This window comes from Myotis davidii, unplaced genomic scaffold, assembly GCF_000327345.1.
Source record: "Myotis davidii unplaced genomic scaffold, ASM32734v1 scaffold960, whole genome shotgun sequence".
NCBI lineage: Eukaryota > Metazoa > Chordata > Mammalia > Chiroptera > Vespertilionidae > Myotis > Myotis davidii.
Genome location: NW_006293003.1, coordinates 980,909 through 1,004,415, shown reverse-complemented (window position 1 = coordinate 1,004,415; position 23,507 = coordinate 980,909). Strand labels below are relative to the sequence as shown.

Genomic DNA, 23,507 nt, shown 5'->3' with positions numbered 1-23,507 from the left:
CAGAAATATTTTGTTTCCATATCTGTATTGAAGAGACGGGAGTTAGAACATCAAGGCCACATGATTTTAAGAAAAGCAAAAGAGGGGCATACTTCATACTGAAGTGAAAAATGGGTGTTTAAGAAGCAGATTCAAGACCTGATGCATTCATTATTGTTACCTACCTAATCCCAGAAAGTATTTGATTGGAAATCCTTGATTTAACCTTTCTACACTTAACTATCATCTAATTAAAGGGATTAAGCTAGTTAAACCTTAAGGTCTATGGTTTCTGTAAAGTTTTATGACTCAACAACTCTTATAGTGGAAATTTTATGCCAGAAGGAAAACTCACTTAGAAGGTTTAAGAAGAGAAAGATGGCTGATTGCAGAAAAACTTTATAATTAACTTGAATGATGTGCTGTAGGGCAAGTTGAAATTGTGCTAGATCATGATGATTCATCTTAACTGTACTTTTAATACAACTCTGATATCATTCTCATTTTTCTAAGCAAAAGGGAACTTCCCTGTTCTGACAGCTGAGGTTAGTCCTAAGATTACCTGGAATCAGTCTCTCCCCCAGTGACTTGGCTTTTCTCAAGTGCTGAGTCACTTGGAAGAGACTGAGGTGCTGAAAATATTCAGTCCATTAGGCTTTGAAATATCAGAGTATCTTCCTAATTTGATACTCATCCATGAACAGACTCCAACATGAGTTATCCTTCCAAAGGGATTTTGTTAAAGTGTCTGTTGTACCTCTTGATATTATCACATTATCCATGCTCCTTTCATGATCACACTATTTGATTTTTAACCTCAGTTTTGGTTTTGACCTCTCCAAACAACCTATATTCACTGATATTTAGACATAGAAATGTCTTTTAGTGTCCATAATCACTTAGTTACCAAGTATAGAATTAATGACATTACTCAATTATCATTTCTCTTATTATTCAGTATACTTCCCAAGGTTTCATTTGCAATCTATATACATTTAGATAGCTTCTAAATGTATCTCTTCTGTCACAGATGTTAAAATGTACCTCTATTTAATGACCTTCAGGCCCCTCAAACTCAACATGCCTCAGAGCAGAATTCATCATCTTCCCATTCAAGCTTCTCTTTCTGACTTCTCTATTTTGGTTAATGGCACCATCATTGATCAGGATTAACACAAGGTTCTTCTTTTTCCCATACTCTCTAAACCTAGTTATTACACTCTGGCAATTTTCCTTTTAACCACTTATTGTATCTATCACCTCCCCTTAGTTCCCACTCTTCCTTCTTTGCTTCAATCCTTATAATTTCTGACCTATATCATTGAAGTACACCTGCAGTCTTCCCCAGGCCACATAACCCCAGGATGAGGCTAAAAAAATGACCAGGATATTTGTTATAAAACTACCCTTTTCTTGCTCTGCTTAGAACCCTCTCCTGGAATTCCAGATCTCCTCAGATGAGTTCTAAATTGTTTGGGTATTCTTCAGGGAGTGTTTTCTATGCAGTCTGAGAAGTTTCTGGCTATTCCACAAGAGTTGCTATATTGCTATTCTCCTACTTTGACTTGCTTTAATGATATGCATTGTCATCATTGTCAAAAACAGCAAATACCTCACCGCTACTGTTGTCCATCAATGTTCAAGGCTTTGGCCACTATACCTAACTGCAGTATAGCAAAGAGATTAAGAACATGGGCTATAGGTTCAGATGGGCCAAGAATCAAGTTCAACCTCTGCCTTTACCAGCTGTGTGATTTTAAGAAAGTTACTTAACTTTTGTAAGCCTTAATTTACATATCTGTAAAATGGAGATAATAATAATGCCTGCACTATGGGGTTGTGTTCAAGCATAAATAAAGTTTAAGTATTTTCAATTTGCCTTTTCTAGTGCCTCCTGGAGGGAAGTCTCCATTGCTTGTTTGGCTCCTGAAGCCTTTGCTGCATACTCAGTGTTAAGAAAGGGTGGAAATGAGAATGGTAGCACTATTTGTGAGTGTGAATGAGTTTGGGAGAGGAAGGGAGAGAAAGAGATTAAGACAAACCAGCATGAGGACAGTTTGAAAAGAGCATTGAGTCGATTAGACTTTAATTAGTCTTTCTGTATATTCCATGATAAAATTCCCCCTTACCACCATTTCAAGAGATCTTTAGTGCTTTTGTGTTACATTTAAAACAATCAGGTTACTCAAAGCTAGAGGGTAAATGGCCAGTTTCTCTCCAGGAGAGTCAAATTATGGTGGAGGAGGTGAATATAATTCATACAATTTTCTCATTCATCAATTTCAGAAGGTTTTTTTTTCATTAATGTAACAATTCAGGATGAAAGCCAGACTTCCTGTGTTCAGATCCTCACTCTTCCACATAATGGTTGTGAAAACTTGGGTAAAATATTAAAAGTCTCTGTGTCTTAATTTTTTCATGTGTAAAATAGAAAAATAATTGTTTATACCACAAAGGGTTGTTGTGTGAATTAAATAAGTTAAAGACATTTAAAGAGGTTAGAACAGTTCTTGGTCAATAGTAAGCATGCCACAAAAGCTATTATAATATTTTTATCTATTTTCCAAAATAGATAACTCATTTCAGAGCATATAAAAGGCATTAAAGTTTATAGACAATATTTATATATTTATATATTTGTAAGTGTATGTATGTATATATATATATTTATACATATATGTATACATCAACACACACAAATATATATGGAGAGAGAGAGAGAGAGAGAGAGAGAGACATACACAGAGAACGAATGAGGTGATACTTTATTAATTACCCCAATAGATATCTCCAACATTTATTTATTCATTCTTTCAATAGATATTTGTATCACCCCTAGTATTATGATCCTGGCTTAAAAAGCAAGACTCTAAAGACATACTCATAAAGCATTGCTAAGGTCAACACTATCTCAGACCCTAGGAAACACTTGATGATGTTAACAGAAAAGTGAAGAAAGATCTGGGTAGGGGATGAAGTGAGATGATTCACTCAGAGCCATATGTTTTGCTAGCACAGTTTTGAATACTACAGGTCAACCTTCTAGTCCTTTATTCTCTCTGCTTCTCCACATGTGCAATGGAAATAATCACAGTAGTTTCATAAAGGGATTGAGAGGATTTGTGAACTCTGGCTGGCTCAAAGAACATCCTCTACATAAACAACCTTGGTTTTAAGGCAGAAGGATAATTGCACTGGGAGAGGGGGGGTCCCTCAGCCTGGCCTGTGCTCTCTTGCAGTCCAGGAACCCTCAGGGGATGTCCGACTAATGGCTTAGGCTCACTCCCTGTGGTGAACAGGCTAAGCCACAGTCTGGCCTCCCTCTGTGGGAGGCAAAAAGGTGAGCCATTCAGGGGATGGCGCCGGCTGGCAAACATCCAGCCCCGCCCCCATTGCCCCACTGCTCCCCCCCCCATTGTCATCCCATCCCTCTGCCCACTGGCACACGCCTTGGCTAGCCTAGCACCACCTGCTCTCTGCCCCCCACCCCCTGCTGACCAGTCATTCTGCTGTTTGGTTGATTTGCATAATATGTTTTTATTATATAGGATATGTGGAGAAAACCTAATCAGATAGGTCTTTGGCACACAAGTCCTTTGTTTATCAGCATTCTGTCTGTTGGTGTGTTTGAGAAAATATATATGAAAGCCATGTGTACTCAGAATTCTTGCTGTTTAAAAAAATATCTTTATTGATTTCAGAGAGGAAGGGAAAAGGAAAGAGAGATAGAAACATCAATGATGAGAAAGAATCATTGATTGGCTGCCTCTTGCATGTCCCCTACTGGGGATCAAGCCCGCACCCCAGGCATATGCCCCTGACTGGGAATCAAACCCAGGACCCTTCAGTCCACAGGTTGATGCTCTATCCACTGAGCAAAACCAGCTAGGGCCAGAATTCTTGCTTTTTCACAATAAGATCTATGTCACTCCCAGCCCTGTTTCATTGGGAACCAGGTTCAACCCACTGATAACAAAGGTGGGGAGTGAAAAATGAGAACTATTTTTATAAAATCTTGACCATGGCATCCTCCTGAAAAGATTGAATCCAGAAGAACACAACCAATACTGCTTTTGTAGTTTCACACCTGTAAATGGGTGTGTTATTTGGGAAAGGGTGGCAGGGGCAGTATTTGCTTTCCACTGGAATTGATAGTGAGATAAACTCATTGTTTCTCCCCACTTGCAATCAACCATCCCATTGTTTCCATTTGTCTCCCTAAAATTAAAATCTCACTTATATCATTGCTTTGCATATGAACCTTCAATGACTACCTTTTTAAAAAATATATTTTTATTGATTTCAGAGAGGAAGGGAGAGAGATAGAGAGATAGAAACATCAATGATAAGAGAGAATCATCGATTGGCTGCCTCCTGCATGCCCCCTATTTGATATTGAGCCTGCATGTGCCATGACCAGGAATGGAACCATGACCTCCTGGTTCATAGGTCGACGCTCAACCACTGAGCCACACCAGTAGGGCTCAATGGCTCCCTTTTGCTTTTCACAGCCTACCTTTTTCATGTTATCTCCTGTTATTTCCCCTCACACACTCCATAGTCTAACTAGCCACGATAATTTCGGATTAAATGAGGCAGTCCTCATAGTGGCTCAGATGGTAGGTTTTAGGTCCAGACTCTGGGTTTGAATCCAATATCTTACTAGTATAGCATCAGAGAAGTTATTTACCTCACTGTGCTTTAGTTTTTCCATCTATGAAATGAGAGAAATAATAGTATCAAAAGGCCACTGTGGTGAGAAAATGAGTTAATAAAAATAAAGTGTTTAGAGTAATGCCTGACACAGCAAATGTCATAAAAGTTTTGGTAGCATTATTATTATTTACAATGATTGGAATGTGGCATTTTCTTTGACTCCTCTGTGCCTTTGTACATATAATTCCATAGCCTATAATTCCCTCTCCCTTTCTATGTCTAAAGGTTGACTCATTTTTAAGACCTTTCTCAAGTGTCACAACTTTTTTGCACATTCCATTGTCTGGCACTTATCACAGCAGCTTATTGCAGTTTTTGAGAACAAGTCTTTCTTCCCTTATAAGATTGTGACCTCCCTGAGGGCAATGGTTATCTTCATTTTTGTGTCTCTAGTTCCCAGAAATTTTTGGTGTGAAACAGTCTTCAAAAATGATTGATGAGATCCAGAAAAAAAATCTTGTGTAATAGCAGCATTATTCACAATAGCCAAAAAGTAGAAACAACCCAAATGTTTATCAACTGATAGATAAACAAATGATATATCCATACAATAGACTATCACCCATAAAAAGGAATGAAGGACTGACATATGCTACAACATGGATGAAACTTGAAGATGTTTTATTGAGTGAAAGAAACCAGAAACAAAGACCACATATTATATGATTCCATTCACATATTATATGAAATGTCAAGAATAGGCAAATCTAGGCCTGGCTGGTATGGCTCAGTGGTAGAGCCTTGGCCTGCACATCCAAGGGTAGCAGGTTCAATTGCCAGTCAAGGGCACATACCTGGGTTACAGGTTGGTTCCTGGTCTGAGCACATGTGGGAGGCAATCCATTGATGTGTTTCTCACATCAATGTCTCTCTCTCTCTCTCTCTCTCTCTCTCTCTCTCTCTCTCTCTCTCCCTCTCCCCCCTTTCCCTCCCTCGCTCCCTCTCGTTCTAAAAATCAATGGGAAAAAAATATCCTTGAGTGTGGATTAACAAAACAAACAAACAAACAAAAAAGGATAGAAATTTTAAAGAAACAAAAAGTAGATTAGTGGTACTTGGAGTTAGGGAAGGGAAGGAAAGATTGGGGGAATAGTGAAAGGGTATGGAGTTTCTTTTTGGGGGTGAGGAAAATGTTCTAAAATTGAGTGAGATGATGATTGCACAACTCTGAATACACAAAAAACCATTGAGTTGTACATTTTATTTTTTAAAAATATATTTTATTGATTTTTTACAGAGAAGAAGGGAGAGGGATAGAGAGTTAGAAACATCGATCAGTTGCCTCCTGCACACTCCCCACTGGGGATGTGCCTGCAACCCAGGTACATGCCCTTGACTGGAATCGAACCTGGGACCCTTCAGTCCGCAGGCCGACACTCTATCCACTGAGCCAATCCAGCCAGGGCAGAGTTGTACACTTTAAATGGGTGGATTACATGATATGTAAATTATATCTCAATAAAGCTGTTACTAAACAAGGAAGAGTATTGATTAAATGAATAAGCAAATGAAGAGAACCGTTTTGCCTTTGTGTTCAATGTAAACATATCAAGTTGCTGCCTTCCTGAGCAGAGGATCCTCACCTTCTGGCCTTGCTACCACATCCCACTTCTCAAGCACTTGCCTCTTTGCTTATTCTCAGTTTCTCATTCTCTTCAAGTCTCCCCTCTTCTTTCCTACTTAGATTTGCTTTTTTTTCCTTCATGTGCAACCAGCCCCTTGGTATAGTTTATGGAAGATTACGAAGGGCATGAGCTCTCTTTGGGAAAACTGGAACCCGATAGCCCAAAGGGACCCTGGATACGCCCTTTGTAGGAACACTGTTTTACAGTGGAGACTCGAGGGGTCAGGATGTTGCTTAACTTCATACACTAAGTTAGTGCAGGAACTGAAATTAGAATCCAGGTCCTCTGTTCACTAGCTCAGTGCAACTCCCAGCACACTGCCTACCTTCCTCACCTTCAACATACCTCACCTCCAACAGACTGGAATGATATGGAAACCAAAACAAGTGGAACTAATGAGGATCCCAAACCACATACTGAATGGCTCAATATATGTCAGGCACTTTCTTTTATTCTCTTCCAAAAATATTCCAGCTCAAGCTAACATCCCACCACATTGAATTCCAAGAAATTTTCTTTTTTTTTTTGGACTTTAGTTTTATTAGTACAGAATGCATGATTTACTAGAGAGACCACAGAATTGGGAGTCTGGAGGTCTAGATCCCAGTTCTCATTCTGTCACTAAGTAGATTGTGACTTGAGCAAGACCATCCTGGGCATCAGGTCCCTCACTGTAAAATTAAGGTTGGATTAGATTACTTCTTTGCCCCATCTCATGCCTCTCTGGGTTCTCTAATTTTATAACTGAAGGTTGAAATAGATTACTAGGGACAATAGGCAGCATCATGAGAGTCGAAACCTGCTACAACAAAGACTGAAAGGTTCAGTGCAAGGAGCCAAAAGCCAGGACATCTACCTAAGGTTGTTGGTCAAGCTGTATAGGTTTCTAGCTAGATGAACCAAATCCATCCAAGGGCTGAGAGGTGTACAGGCATTTCAGCAAGGCCCAGGAACCCCTCACAGTTACACTGAACCCTAGTTACCCTCTAAGGATGGGAAGTTTGAGTGCACAAGATGCCGATAGGCCAGTCACAGCTACAAAAACTAACCCCACATCCTACTTTGTTAATAAAAATATTTTGGATGAAAAAAAGAGATTATCAGCAGACTTAGAAGAGCTCTTTTTGATGTAGAGATTTTCTTCCAGAGATACTTGTGGTAATTGAATCTGACCAGTATGAAGAGTTATTCAGCAACATACAAACACAGGAATAATTGAAGAAGTAATTTTTATACAATCTGAGTATCATTATGCTATTTCAGGACATGACTGTTACGATAACAGAATTAGAACCAAGATACACTAAAATGAAGGCAAGAAATATACCAGGCACTTTCATTTCTCATTTGAACTTTCACAACCATATAAGAAAAGACTTACCCACTATACACATGTGAAAAGTGAGGATTGGAGACATAACCTAACTTTCCCAGGGTCATAGAGAATTAGGGGTGCCACAGGGTTATGGTACCAGGTCTTCGTGACTCCCTGAGTTACATTTTTCTTTATGCCCTACTGGCTTCCCAAAACAACAATCTTCTAAATAATGTGTCAAGGATAGAAAAAAGAACCTATTTTGGAGTCTAGATCACTGCCACTGTCATAACTTCTAATGATTCAGTCCTTCCTATAAGATACTTAATTGATTAGGCATGTTCCTTCGTCCCAGCTAATTTCTAATTTGAGATAACCTCTCTGTGGCATTGATTGACCTAGTTTGGCTAGGCATAGTTTGTGGTTTAAATGGGAATTGAAAGAAAACTATTGGATGTAATCATTAATTAGCATCTGGAATCCTCCTGCCACTTGAGGATTCCAAGCTTCAGTGGCCCTGAGGCTTTGGGCTTGCTGCAGTTGTAGACCTAAAATGAGAACTGCCAGTGGGAGACAGATCATATTAATAAGAAGGGACCCTTTCTAGAGGAAGTTTTGAAAATTTAAATTTTTTTTTCTAAAAGTTCCAAAAATCACAATACACACAATTTTTGTAGTTCCTGTCATCTTGCACCTTAATCCAGTATCAACAGAGGGGCTTCAGGTGACTTGTGAGGTTCTTAAAATAATAGGTACTATTTTGTGCATATGGGATTATTTTCAGGGGGAGAGAATCCATGGTTTTATTTTTTTATCAGAGTCATAATGGACTTGATCAACCAAGAAAGGGTAAAATACCTGGCTGGTTTCATGAAGCCTTCCTTGACCTCTGTCTCCAAGGGCCATTTGTCTTGCAGACCCTGTGATGTCTTTCCCCTTTTGGAAGGTAAATCTCGGCCTGCATCAGCCATAGCCCTCCCAGAAGCCACCTGGTAGAGAAAGAGGTTTGAAATCAGCATATGTGTGTGCTGCACCACTTTCTTGTGTGTCTGTGGGTAGATAGTTTAATTTAGGACTGATAGTTAGGAGATTAATAAGGGGACAGCCTTTCTGTCTGTCAAAACATTGAAATACTTAGGCTCTGGTTAAAAATAGCTGCTTTCCCATCTTCCTGGACTACTTTGGCTCTTTCCAGGACTCCCCCATCATCCAGAAAGTAAGAAGTTTTGTCATTAAAATCTAATTCTAAGGGTGATACAAAAAACATACTGGTGGACTAGACAAGTAAATGTCTTTATAAGATCACACATAACATATTTTCTTGCAGGCCCTGCTGGTGTGACAAACTGGAAGTGCTGGGGCCTTACCCCATTGGGAATACCCCTCAGCCAATATTAGATGGGCAATAATTGTAAGTGCTCTAGAACCTCACCTCTATGGTAGGACAATATTCCATTTAATCTCCCAGAGGTCCCTAACAGGGCTGTGCCCTGGTTTTCCCATTGTGGTCATTAGTGAGCCCTGTATTGGCTATTTTCCTCTACCAATCTCACTTTCCCTATTCTCAACAAGTGCTTCCTGGAATCACTTCCAGAATAAGCTATCTGCACCCTAATCCTTGTTTCAGGGTCAGCTTCTGGGGGAACCCAGTCAAAAACGCTTAAAAATAAATATTTACACATATGTTAATGTGTACATGATATAAAAATAAATATTTACACATATGTTAATGTGTACACGATATTTTATAAATGTTGGGAAAAGAAAATTTTTCATATACAATCTTTTCCCCAACATCAATAAAAAGGCACATTGAGAAATGTGAGATTTAATATTCCACAGTGGACTGTCAGCAGTTTCAAAGCCCAAAGATGCCTGATAAAACATGTAATTTATTCAACCTCATTTCCTATGATCCTCCAATATTTGCTCAACTGTATTAACACTGTGGGACTCATCTGCCTTAGTTGGAAACCCTCTCCTTAAATTATTTTTAAAATTAACTAACAAAAATTTCTAACAAAGAAACCCCACTCTGTCTCTGAAATGTATATCATCCTATATTGTTTTATGCTCTGGAAGGAACTTGTGGAACAAATAGTCCCATATGTCTCACAACATGAGATAGATTTTCCTTACCATTTTTTCTCATCACCCTGCCTGCCCTTTATGAAATCTTCCCAGCCTTTCCCTAGCATTTATCTACTTGCTAGGAGAGATATATGTTAACATTTTTCATCCATGACTTAAAGTTCGGCATTGCCCATGGTTGTAGGATACTTTTCAAAATTTAGCTACATCTACGCAAACCTGCTCACTCTTCCTGGGAAATCCATCTCTAGCTTTTTATGCTTGATGGGGCTGTTTGACTACATTCTCAGCAGTGAGGCTCTGCTGCTGGAAGATCCTACTCCGCCTACAAATCTGTTTCTAATGATTCACCATTTGTAAATGGAACTCCCATCCCAGGCTCTTCATTAGTAAGAGGTTATCAAGAAGAAAAATGGGGCACCCATCTGGATATAAAAATCCCTGATGCCTAACAGATTGTCAGGAAGATTTCCAACCCATTAGATTTGAAACACACACACACACACACACACACACTGCAGATATCCCGGAATGGTTAATACATGGAGCCTGATTTGCCCCAACACAATCCAAACAGAAATCCTGTTTATAGGATCAGCAATGGCAAGAATCCTTGCAGCCTTCTTTGGGGTACATGCCTCTGTGTTTAGTGGAGGGAGTGTGAGAAGAGAAAAGGGTAGTATGCCAGCCAAAGAGATCCACAATAAAACTCTCTCTATTCATCCCTGCCATCTCTATCATGACCTACCTCAGACAGTTATTGCCACAATGCTGTATTTAAAAAACACCCTGAAACCTGATGAATTAAAACAGTAATTTGTTTCTTGCTTATGTGTTGTGCATTGACTAGAAGTTAGCTGATCCAGGCTTCTGTTCACCTGGGTTTGGTTCCAAGCTGCAGGTTGGATTTAAGTCTGTTCCTCTTGTCTCTCAACATCCTTGGATCTGCAGAATATACACTGTATGTTCTTTTAGTTGTAATAAAAAGTATAAGACGGAAGGTTTATTTCAAGCCTCTGCTCATGTCATATCTGTTAATCCCATTGGCCCATATTATCCACATAGTGAAGCCCCAAAGTCAAGAATCAGGGAAGTACTACACCCACAATGAGGCCATGGCAAGGTTGTATACATAGGTGTATAATAACAGAGTAGTAAAGAATTGGGACCAATGATTTGATCTACCATGTATCCTCATCTGGGCATCCCAGCACTTTAGATAGGCCATCAAATGGCACCACTACAGTGTCATAGTTTTAGTTATTAATATTTCTGAATTATCTACTAGACTCAGAGGCCAGGGCTGTGCTTTTTCATCTTTGGATTACAAGGACCTAGCAAAGTATTTAGCACATAAAGACCAAAATAATCCAATATGAGTATAGGGATGCTCAATAAATGGCATCTTCAAAATAGAATAGAATAGCCTGGCCAGCATCATGGTTCAATTCACAGTCAGGGCACATGCCCAGGTTGTGGGCTTGATCCCCAGTGTGAGGCATGCAGAAGGTGGCCTATCAATGATTCTCTCTCATCATGGATGTTTCTGTCTCTCCATCTCCCTTCCTCTCTGAAATCAATAAAAATATATTTTTAAAAGAATAGAATAGAATTGAATGACTTGAGGAAAGCCTTAAAAAATGTACCTTTTATCTACCCATTAGACATTTTTCTCTTAATACAGTATGCATAAAGTACTTAAAGTTTCATTTGAATCTTCTTACACTCACAGTAAGATGCAATTTTAAATTATCAACTAATCTTTCTTTTTTAAACATGAGATATTTGAATATAAACATAAAAGAGTAATTGTGACTATTGACCTTCTATTCTTATCTCATTCTTGAATTTGGCCTCCAATTCTGTTTTTATTCACCTTTGTAAGAACTATCCTTCCTCACTTTTTAAAAAAATATATTTTATTGATTTTTTACAGAGAGGAAGGGAGAGGGATAGAGAGTTAGAGACATCGATGAGAGAGAAACATCGATCAGCTGCCTCCTGCACACCCCCTACTGGGGATGTGTCCACAACCAAGGTACATGCCCTTGACCGGAATTGAACCTGGGACCCTTCAGTCCGCAGGCTGATGCTCTATCCTTGAGCCAAACCGGTTAGGACATTCCTCACTTTTTAATTGTCAAAATTCTATAGTTTATCCTTTTTGCTAAATTGTTTTATTGTATCAATTTTTTTTCTAGACCATGCACTGCTACCTATCCCATAATGCTTTTGTACCCAGTGTAATGATTATATATAATTCATCCACTCCCATCTGTACTGGTTTGCATAATTCATATACCCTTAAAACTGCCCTAGCCGGTTTGGCTCAGTGAATAGAGCGTCTGAATGTGGACTGAAGGGTTCTGGGTTTGATTCCAGTCAAGGGCACACACCCAGGTTGTGGGCTCGATCCCCAGTCGGGGGTGTGCAGGAGGCAGCCAATCAATGATTCATTCTCATCATTGATGTTTCTATCTCTCTTTCCATTCTTCTCTGAAATCAATAAAAATATATTTCAAAAAACTTTAACAACTACATTTAATGAGATCTATGTGCCAGACACTGAGCTTCGTCATAGGTATTATCTAATTGTGTGACACTGAGGATGTGGTATATCAGGTACCTCCCCCACCCAGGTTGTCTGATTTCAACCTCATGCACTTAACCATTAGGCTATATTGCCTCTAGAGTTTTGATCTTCAGAGTGTTGGCAAGGGCATGGACCACGGGCAGGAGACTTCAGCTCAAGTCTTTCTTTTCTGGCTCCCTTTGTGAACATAGGAGGAGCATTAGACATTTGTGAGGCTTGGTTTCTTCTTGTGTAAGTGGGAGCTCATAATTACCGTATTGACCATGTAAGGGGTTGTATATTTTAGAAATGTATCATCCTGTGGAAATTCTAGGCAATCTTTATGTATTCATTTCTAGTGTCCCCTAGCCCCCTGCACTGACCATTCTTCCATCAAAAAGTGATTTTGCTTCTTTGTTTCCTCTCTAAATTTGCTGACAAGGCGCATTTGGTCTTCAGTCCTGAGAAATTTCATTTCCCTTGAGCCTTTCTATTTGTTTGTTGAACAAACCACACTTCACTAGCAAAGTCATAATCCCAGGCTTTCTTGATATTTCTTGATTCATTTACCCCTTGTCCTTGTGGCTTTACTGTTTTCCCAGGCTCACCACTCAAAAGAACTGCAGATTGTTTCTGTTATGTCTGCACTTGCCAAAGACCAAATGAGAATTTGAAAGCTTCAAATATTTTTTAAATTTGTATTTTGTCTAATTGGCCCCAACTACTTGATTATTTTGAAAACATGTCTCATTTTTTTAAAGTCTTTGACATAATTATTCAACTTTATAGCTTCTGTTTAGGGTTTTTATCTCTCTCTTCATTCATCAGTTACTGGGGGATATGATGGTGAGACCAAATAACACAGTTTTATATGTAGTTCCATTTAACTTGTGTTGGCCTAATAAGAAAACCACAAAGGCAGACCTCATATGTTAATGAAGCATTTGTACCTAATGCTCATTCCTGAGCCAAGATTTCTGAGTAATTAAAAAATAATTTGCAAAGCACTGGGAAAATTGAGACATTGTTTGACCTGTGGTTGTATAGGCATAATGTCTCCTCTCATATTTTTAGTGCCAGTTGCAGGTTAGATTCAGCAAATCATTATTATCCATTATTTTAAATCACTGTTGTTAAGTAGAATTGTACTGGTGTTATAGTTCCAAGTTACATTAATTTATAAATGTTTAAGGGCTTCAAATACTTTTATTCAAGAGTGGACATCCAAAAGAATTTTTTTCTTTAAAAAGACTCATACATTACTCAAATTTGAAAAACACAAAAGCTTTCGATTTTTTTCTAAACCATCGCAAATACCAGATAGTAATGAAGATATATCCCTCCCCCACCTCTGCCATCACTACTTATTATATAAAATTGTATTGTAATAATATAGTTACCTATTATTCTAAACAACATATATGCATGCATATTACTGTATATACTATATATGCATACCCATATATTACAATATGTGTATGGCACTCTGGGTGATGTCTTAAGGAATTTTTCATGGGAAATTGATTATGATTAACATATTGGATTTTTGAACCTCCACATATGATGTGGCTCAACTCCATTTGCATTTGTTTTAATATTAATTACTGCTAGTTAGAATGTAAAATGATAGAACCACTTTGGAAAAGTTTGGCAATTTCTTATAAAATTAAGCATAGACTTATTGTAAGACCTTGGAAATCCTGCTCCTAGATATTTACTCAAGAGAAATGGAAACATGGCCTCATAAAGACGTCTACACAAATGTTCTTAGTGACTTTATTCATGATAGCCAAAACTTGAAACAACTCAAATGTTCATCAACATGAGAATGGTTAAAAGTAATTCTGCTATGTTCATACAATAGAACACTATCTAGCACTTAAAAGAAGTGAATTGATGCACAAAACAACATGTATAAATCTCAAAACCCTTTTGTTAAGTAAAAGAAGCCAGACACACAAAAATCACATACTGTGTGATTACATTTATACGAACCTCTAAAAAAGACAAAATTGACTTGTAGTGACAGGAAGCACAAGAAAATTTTGGAAGATGATGAAAATATTCTCTATCTTTGTTGTGGTGGTGTTTATACAGGTATACACATTTGCTAAAACTCATGAACTGTACAATAAAATTTTGTTTTATGCTACTTGTAGCTCACAAGGTTGATTTTAAGTAAGGAAAATATTTACCAAATTGAAAGAAAATACCACAATATTTAAAGTATCCATCATCAAAATCAACTCCTTTGAAAGATATGCTGTGCTTATCCCTGTGGTTCATGCTCTGACAGTGCTTATGTATCTGTCTTTTCTCAAATAACAAAACTCATGGCCAAGGTCAGTCTAGGACCCCTGTCACTTTGCTTTCAGCCCAGTTCCTGGATTTCTCATCACCACCTTTATACTAGTAAATGGTTTCCATGATTTCTCAACTAATAACAAAATAGAACATCAACTGTCTATCCTTGGGACTAAGGTTAAAATGTTCCCTATTTCAATTCAGAGCTGTCACCCAAATGGTACTTGTATATATGTGTATGCTTAAGCCTAGTCTTTCATTAGACTAATAATTAATATTAATTACTTTTCTAGAATTGCTATTCTATACATGCTTTGTTTTGTTGGAGTCTTAGACCCAGAGCCACTTACTCCAGTGCTCTTGTTGCTGGGTTTGTCTGTGAGGCCAGCTATAATGGAAGCTGTTCTGATGTTCATATTCCTCAGTAGGGGAAGGTAAACTGCTCAGAGCATCATGTGCCATATTTTCCTAGCTTTCCATCTTCTTCAGCAGGGAGGACTTCTGACAGCTAAGCAGACTGCCTCATTAGAATTCACTGGGTAAGCTGATTCTCCATTTAACTGATGAGGGAATTCTTATAGCAAGGGGATGGGGAAGTGGTTTATTCTTTAATAAAGCTGCTTTCTTCTGCTTTTCTGTTGGTGGGAGGGGATCGCTGATAGACAATCTAGAATAGCCTATATAGGAGATACCAGGAAACAACAAACCATTCTCAATCAAGTAAGAGTGAAAATCATTTCCCAAGATCTCCTTATTTCACATATCACACTTTCCTTTTGAAAACAGTGACTACACTTTATTCCCCTCAGAGAATAGAAAGTTCATGCCAAGTTGACATTCTTTTATCCCTAAAAGCTCCTTATGCACAGGAATTCTGGTCTTTCAGTAAAGAGAGTGGAGGAAGGAGAGAATGTTCTTTTAGGTCACGTTGATTTGTGTCACATGTTGCAGAGCAAAACCTGAGTTTTTACTTTAGCTTCAAGCATTAAACTTCAGGAGGTTTTCAGGACCATCAAGACAAACCCCTTTGTTTCATGAAGGCAGAAGCCAAAAAGTGACATGAAAAATCCTTCAGTTGACACTCTGATGTCCCTTCTGATCCAAGATCCTAAAGACCACACATTCTTTTAAAAATATTACTGAGGTAACATTGGTTGATAACATTATTTAAATTTCAGGTGTATAACATTATAATTCAATACCTATATACACACTCTATTGTGTACTCACCACTAAAAGTCTAGTTTTCATCTGTTAACATATATCTGACTCCATGTATCCATTTCGCCTTCCCCCATCCCCTTTCCACTCTGGTAACCACCAATCTGCTATCTAAAGACAATTTTCAAGGCATCTCTGTGTGGTCACTTCATGTGTGCTTTCCAGTATGATATCATCCAGTCAGTTAGTCTCCTTGCCTGGTAACTGACTTCCCCACAGTAAGCATCCTCAGACCTGGCAGAAGCTGCAAGGCTTTCTGTGACAGTCTTGGAAGCCCCAGAACATCATTTATTCTTCATGCCAATGTCAACTAAGTTACTAAGGTGAGTCCACATGCAGTAAGTTGGGCATTGATGTTTCCTCTTGCTGGATAAGAAGCTAAGAATTTTTTACCATAGTCAATCTATCACATGGTCATACTTACAAGTGCTTATTAACATGCCCTAGTGATAACTTCTAACACTTTGGTACCCATTTGAGCATGTGTATTCTCCAAAAGTATATATATCACTATCACTCTTCTACATATGAGAATCTATGCATTGGGATCTGGGTTAGATTTTGTTTTTGTTTTGCTGGGATGTGGCAAGGAGTAGGAGGAGAGCATGTGCTGTAAATTCTGTAATTCGGCTGTGGACTTCTGCTTCTTCCAATCCTAAAACCCTGCTTCATAGTGCAGTTATCTTAGGAGCTTTATCTATGGCTGAGCACCAGGAAAATCAGGCAATTTTCAGTTGTCTTCATGGTGCTTTGAGTAACTCAGAGAGTTATAATTCCATATAACATCTTGTCTTTACTGCCCAGCTGCCCCATGAGGTCAGCACCATAGAATTTCACTTTTTCTACTATTATCAACTGATAATACCTCTAGCCCTATTTTTCAGATGAGTTCAGAGAAGTAAAGTAACTCAGTGAGGTCACTTAACTAGTAACTGGCAAATCCCAGCTTCAAATTACAGTAAGCTTAATGCTCAAACCCATACCTCCAACCAACCCCTTCCATTCATCCTAACTTTATGAAAGGAAAAACTAAAAATCAGAAAGCCATCTGACATGCTTCATTTCCCAGAGTGGGTGCAACAAGCACAGAAACATAACCATCTGATTCTGATATCTTGGAGTGTTAACCTCTCATAAAGTGTGTTTTGTGTTGCCTATAGCAACAGGATATTGCTGCTTCCACTTGTGGGAACTACTTCCAAGGCTTAGCATCTTGAGTAGTCTAAGAGCAATGGGAACATTATTGAGTGTAGAGGGCTGGAAAAATTCAGTGCATTTTTTAACAACTTAAAATATAAACTGAGAACAATGAAGACTAAATTTGGAGTGGAAAATATATAGTTTAGGACATAGTTAAATTGAGCATAAACACAAACATGACTTAAAGCCACCATGACAGGGTGGGATTTTGTATTTTTTAATTATTATTATTACCAGTTCCCTCTCATTAGAGCTATAAAGAAACTATGGATGCGTTATTGGGCTGGTGCTGGAACAGGTCCCATTTATCTTTTGTCAACTATTTCTTCATTGTGCTTTGATTTTATTTAACATTCACATGGCACCAGTTTCATCCCTACTGACAAGTCAAGCCATTGAAAGCAGGGAGTTTTCCAGCCTTCTGTTAGCAACTGTGCAATGTTCAGGCCAGAGACCTTCTGCTTTGTTCTGTGTGACTTTCCCAGCTGTGTTTCTATTGCCTTAGCTCTTTCTGTCCCCATGCCCTCTTGCTTAAATCCATGCAGGGATGGAGTATGGCTCTCAGTACAGCCATAGTCTATAAAGTAATGAACTGAGGTGTGGCCAGATACAAAATGCTTTCTATAAAAATGTCTGTTGCCTCTGGATTTCTATAAATGGCCTTGGCCCATAAATGTCCACCGTTGCTAAGATGGAATGAGTTTGGGTATATATCTCAGGCTTTAACAAAGAAAAGAAAAACTGTAGTCCAGAATGCTTCCTGGAAGACTTATCTGTATAATTCATTAATCCTTTTATCTGTAGCTGATTCTTTTTCCCCTGTATTCATTCAACAAGCAGTTGTTCAGGTCTTGTATGCCAAGGACTGGCTGAATAGATATTGGACATGCAAGTTTAAATATAAAATGGTCCCTGGACTCATATTCTGGTAGCTTCTAGTGCAGTGGCAAGGCTTCCATACTCCTGCTTTTAAATGTTTCCTTGTTCCTTTCCCTTTTTCTCACTTAGTCTCTTCCTGCTGCCCATTTTTACAAACTTACCTCTTACTTAAGTTTTGCTGTTATATTATTAAATTCACTATAAATTTTCATCACTGTCTGTAAAAGTTATTATTACTGTAAGTTATTATTAGTATTTCAAATGAAGTTGCACTTTATTCATATTATCCTTTAATTTGATTGGTATTCTTTTATCTCTTTAATCATTTTCAGATCTTTATTTTATATTCTTCTTCAGATTTTTCTATTATTTCCAGTGGCGAGACTACATTCTTCCTCTTTGTTGCATCTGTCAGCTATTCCTTATGGTAGTTCACTTCCTTGTGTAACTCATCATTATTTTAACTGTAAGTCTATCTCTGGCTTTTGTTTCCCTCTTTAGGGGTCTGGATAGCTTCAGAGTGATTTCACACTTACTTGTGCCAAGGCTCTAGGGTCGCTCCCATGCCTTGGAACAGTTTTTATGATAATTTCTCATCTTGAGTTTTCTATATCCACAGATACCATTAATTCAAACATCACATCTACAAGGATCTCCATTTTCATTGGCCTGAGGCCACTTGCAGACAGCTTGGAACAGACTAACAAATCTCAGAGAGCAGAGAGGGTAGGAATAGATTAATCAAAGAACATATATGCAAAACCCATGGCCACAGACAATAGTGCAGGGAAGGCCTAGGAGGAGGGGGAAGGTGAAAGGGGTCAGTGGGTGGGAAAAGGGGAAATCTGTAATACTTTCAACAATAATGATAAATTTTAAAAAATTGGGGAGAGGTAATGCTATATTTTATCCAGACTTTCTATGTATTACGGCAGGAAAGTTTCTTAGATTTACTTCAAATATTTTAAAACATTTTGAGTACCTATAATATTCCATGCACTGTGCCATTTATAAATTGTCATCATTTGGAACCTACCTACCTCTTCTAAGATGTTTTATTAGAAACAACAAATTAGGAGATGAGATGGCCAGTGCTGCTAGAAACAAGTACAATGACATGGACAAATAGAGCTGAGAACTGATAATAGTAAAGAGGTGAGGAAAAAAGCTAAATGAAACAAAACAAATCATGATGTTCTGGAGTCAAATAGTGTGGGGGAGAAATTCACAAGCAACTCACCTATATCACATAATAACATCATCTTATTACATCACAATGTAATAGCTGATATTCATAGAAATGTCCCTGTTGAGGCATCTTCCCCTAGTGGAAACTCTAGCTGCTGTTGTCACTATGTGCTTAAAGCATTTTGATGTTATGTATCAGACACCTGAAGACTGTGAGAGCTCATGCAACTAGGGCTGTGGAGATAGGGATCATGTGTGACAGTGGTGGAGTAACTCAAATGGGTCACCAGGGGTAACATGAGTGGGAGATGATCTGTCAACGACCATTCAGTGGACTTCAGTTGTATTAATTATATCTGTCCCACAGATGAACTGAGAACTAGATGTTTCACATTACCTAGTAACTGGAATTGAGTGGGAGGCCCAATTGGGACACTGGTTTTAAAATGGGAATTGGGGGTGGATAGGGATAGTGCTATGAAAAATAGCCTAAGACAACCTCATGAATTCCAGGGAATATGGGAAAGCTTCCATTAAAGTCTTAGGCTACCAGCAAGCAGGGCTGGTAGCTTAAAGTAATAAAAGAAGCCCAGCTTCACCTGAAGCCAGAAGTTGCCTTGGAAATTTGCTAATAACTTCTCTTCAGGCAACAGGGACAAGTCAGACAGTGCCTTTCTCAACTGGGCAAGAACCAGAGGAGGACACTCCAGTTCAAGGCTGCTGCAGAAGACATGACTGTGCTCTTTAGAGACTGGCAGGTGACTGAGGAGAGTGCTGTGCTTCTTACTCAGACAGAAGTAAACACCAAAGGTGGTGACCAGGTTGGGCTGACTCTAGGTAAACTTTGAAAGTGGATGAAGATTTTTCCAGCATCTTCCTTTTCAGTACCAGTTGCTGTCTCATAGGGCTCTCTCTTCTTATCCTTAGCCCAGTTCCCTCTGTTTTTCTCTGGCTATGTAAAACTCAACCCCAACATGCACTTAGGGGGCAATTTGTATCTGGAGTTCTGAGCCCACCCCTAACTGTGTTGCCACCACTGTCAGTCTGAGTGCTGCACATGTCTTCTGCCCCTTCTTCCCTTATGTCATCATTATAGTCTAGGTTATTCTTTCTATTTAGGCAAACCACTTTTAGCCAATTTTTATCATCAGGCCTGCCTAGAGGTCATCTGCCCTGCCTACCCTTCTACCAGTGGAGTTGTCAATAACTTACAAATGTACAATTATTGAACAGAGAATATTGGGAAGCACAAAATTTTCTTAGAAGCTGCCTATGATTACTCTTGATTGCATTAAGAGAAAGAGATACAGGGACTTAACCTTGATAAATTGGCAAGCATTACTTCCTCTTCCCTCATTTCTAGCCCCCTCCCCTGAACTCTATTGACTTTGTAATGCACAATCTTTCATTTCACCAAATTGTATTGTATAGGCAGAATACAGATATTCTCTGGAATTGGAATTCCCATCTCATGACCTCGTTTGGCCAGAGGTTCAGCTATGATTTTCCTCAAAGTTCACATCCCCCTGCAGGACCCATAACCTTCCTATTATTGCAATCTATTTGCACATGGACGTTATACAGAACCAAGTGTAAATCAAAAAAGGATACCAGGAAAACATTTTTTAAAAACTTCCTTATCCATGTTTGTCAGCTTGAAAACAGAATACTGCATTTATATTTTTTCCATTGCTGTCTTAAATCTTTTGTGCAGGAAGATGAAGTATAAATAAATGAACACATTGGTAAATCTTCATTTTGAGGCAGAGAATTGTGTAAGTTACCCCCTGCCTTAGCATGTAAAGTTATTTCTATCAAACAATGTAGTTAATATGGAGAACACTAATGTATTTGATCTAATCTGCACTAAAGTCACTAGGGAAAAAAAAGATGATAGCACAAACCCTGACAGTTAAGATGTAGCCTGGAGTGCCTCTCTTTCTAGGGTCAGAATTGGCCTCAGAAGGAAAGCCAGGTTTTCAGCAAGGCAGGCCAAATGCATTTTCAGTAAGACCTGAGAACAGACCTGAAACCCTGTTTTTCTGTGGTAGGGCTGATTTTATTCATCCATTCAATAAGTATTTATTGAGCACCTATTATGTGCTACACATGGTTCTTGGGCTCTCAAGTCCTTGAGTATGGTCTGTTATATAGCTTTATTATTTCTTTTTTAATGTTTTTTATTGATTTTAGAAAGAGGGCTGGAAAGACAAAGAGGGATAGAAATATCAAAACATCAATGATGAGAATTGATGATTGGCCACCTCCTGCACACCCCCTACTATGGATTGAGCCTGCAACCCGGGCATGTGCCCTGTCCTGGAGTCTAACCATGATTTCTTGGTTCATGGATCAATGCTCAGCCACTGACCCACACTGGCCAGGCTGGCTCTGTTATTTCTGTGTAGTTCAGCTATTCTGCAAGGCTTCAACACTTTTGGTTGTGTTTTTGTTATATTCATCCCAGCAGTTTTTTTCACCTCTATTGTATCACTGGGTAACTTAGCAGGCCCCTCATGGTTGGTTAAATGCAGATGTTCTGTGACTGCAACCAGAGCTTAGAAATGGCCCAAGTGACAGACCATGGGAAGGTGGCAGAACAGCAGCTGTGGGCTCAGGCTCCTGCCAGTTGGCAGCTGTTAACTCTCCCTTGGAAAACCAGGGAGAACCTGATGGTGCCAATCCAAGAGACGCCAGACTCTGGAAAGAGATGTATTTTCTTTGCTATAACCTTGAATTGTGAATAATTATCCACAGTTGGCTAGTCAGCTCACATCCCCATGCACATATATTGTTGGCTTACTCAGGTGGTGGGTGGTGTCCTTTGTGCCCGCTAGCCTGGATGAAATGCCTCAAGTTGACTTGTTGATAGCAGATTGTTGGTAGAGGCTGTGGGACTGTGGTCCTATGTGCAAGCCAGGGGTTTGATAATGGCCAGACTCCCAGGTGAGAATCCTTTACTCCTTATTGTTTTTCCATCTCCTTTCTTTGCTAATCCACCACAGACTTCCCCACAAAGACAAGTCAACAGTGATGTAAAGGGCAACCCTGAGTTGGCTGCAAATTACAACCAGAGTAATGTTTTAAAGTCTTCCTTGAGAACCTAGCTTCTCTTCAAGCCAAATTTATGTGCTTAAAAAGTTTTTTAAAAGTTGGTGCCCCTTATTTTCCCTGAGTTTAAGTCTAAAGGTGCATAAGCATCTGTGCCTATTTGTGTGTGTGCTCTAGTATATGGGTATGTGTTTGCATGAGGAATTCATGTTGTACGTATGAAAAAAGAAGGGCAGTTCAGCATAAAATAATAATAACAACCATGAAACAAGAAAAGCACTGATGATGGAATAATGCTATTTGTAGCAGTTAGTTTTTGGTGTATAACAAATCAACCTCAGAGTTAGTGGCTTGAACCAACAATCATTACTTGCTAAATATTTTGTGGCTTCTGTTTTGAGCTGACTCAATGGGACTGGATGGTCTAGAATGGACTCACTCAAATGTCTGGAGCCTCAGTGGGAATGGCTGCTACTGTTGGGATTGCTGGAGCCTCTCTGTCTACATAGTCCCTCATTCTCTAGTAGGTTATCCTGGGCTTCTTCACATGGTAATGGAAGTACTGCCAGCTGTAAGGAAGAGCAAGCCTCATTTTGTAAGTATTTTTCAAGCCTCTTTTTACATCATATTTGCCAATACCACATTGGCAAAAGCAAGTCTACTGATCAAACTTGCAATTCATTAGGTGATGGTTGAATAAAAAGACTCAGTATCTTGAGAGGAGAAACTGCAAAGAATTTGTGGCCATTTCTTTATACTCTACTACACTGTGGATAGTGGCGTAGGAAATAAGAACAGGATTTAGAGAACAACCAAATTACAGGTCATTTGCTTAATGGCTGAATAACCTTAGATAATTAACTCCCTTCTGAATCTCCACTGGATGAAAGATTCCATTTATACATATTTACCATATGCAAGTGCTATGCCTATGTGCTAGGCCCAGGCTATGGCAGGCATGAGATACATAGTAAATGTCATGGTCTCACCCTCATGGAGATGCCAATATAGTGAATATTATTTGCAAAAGTGCTTTTAAAACTACAAATCATGCTTCAAATTGTCAGTGCTATGTGTCACATGCTGATGTCTTCCTTTCTCCCCTTTTATATCTTTGTGACATTTCCTCTGCCACCATTCCTGGTACAATTAGAATCATAAGGGTCCACCTTGCCTTAGCAGGCAGTAGCCTAATATTACAATATTGTTGACAGAGTGTGGACTGGTTCCACACTGCTTTTGTGGGTCAATTCATCCATCATTGTTGTAGGGGAGGTAACCAATTTGTCCAGCCAGATTTCAGTGGTTTTCTATTCGTGTCTGTGCCTCCCTCTTACAATTTTAGCCTCTGTTTTCCCCCAATCCC

The 23,507-nt window shown here is 38.9% G+C and overlaps 1 long non-coding RNA gene across 7 annotated transcripts in view; it reads left to right on the top strand.

The window, feature by feature from the left end:
- Positions 1-23,507, top strand: part of LOC107183535 — an 86,011-nt gene that overhangs the window by 38,346 nt on the left and 24,158 nt on the right. For 5 of the 7 annotated variants that reach the window (XR_001514322.1, XR_001514327.1, XR_001514321.1 and 2 more), the window contains exon 5: positions 22,666-22,732. The exons of 1 other annotated variant lie outside the window; for it this stretch is intronic. This is a non-coding gene — a long non-coding RNA (uncharacterized LOC107183535). Of the gene's footprint in view, positions 1-1,867; positions 1,890-22,665; positions 22,733-23,507 lie in introns of those variants that run through there. One more of the 7 variants, XR_001514324.1, reaches the window with a different exon arrangement.